Below are 695 nucleotides of genomic sequence, written 5' to 3' on the forward strand. Positions count from 1 at the left end.
GAAAACATATTTTATCTACAATTTGTCATCTTGATTTATAATTGTTTAATATTTTGACAGATGGTATGAGGGCGTCCATTCACACTCTTGCCCTGGCCCTGGCAAATGTGAAGGGAAGGCTAAGTAACATTATAATTTTATATTATCGACCTTTGAGTAGTCCATCTCTCTTGCTAATGATTGATTTACTACTTTAAGTCACATCTTGCAAGTAAGTGAAATTAATGACTGAGAAAAGAAACCAAAAGAAATGAAGAATAAGAGACTAAAGAAACTATAATTTCTTTTTTTCTGCCCTGCAGGTTTTGGAGTATGGTTGTCTTTCTTCAGGAAGCTTTTCCCCCAAGTTGGTGATGATGTTGATAAAAACTGATGCTTCCTATGTGCTGGGCCCTCTTCTAAACACTTACACACCTTAACAGATCTAATCTTTATAGCAATGGCATAGCTAGGCCCTGCAGTAACAATCTTCCCGGTTTTACAAATAAGGAACCCTGGGCTTCAGGAGGGTGACCTGCGCTTGGTCACACAGTTGGGCAGTGGAAGAGGGGATTTGAGTCTAGGCAGCCTGGCTCAAGTCCCTGCTGCAGGATTCTATATCTGCACAAACAAATGTCTGCTCCGCAAGCAACTTGTTAGCAACTTTCCTCTCCTCACCAATTAGTAATGTGACATACAGCATTAACCACATCCTT

This window comes from Ceratotherium simum, unplaced genomic scaffold (genome assembly GCF_057802395.1).
Source record: "Ceratotherium simum simum isolate JZ-2026a unplaced genomic scaffold, ASM5780239v1 HiC_scaffold_49, whole genome shotgun sequence".
NCBI lineage: Eukaryota > Metazoa > Chordata > Mammalia > Perissodactyla > Rhinocerotidae > Ceratotherium > Ceratotherium simum.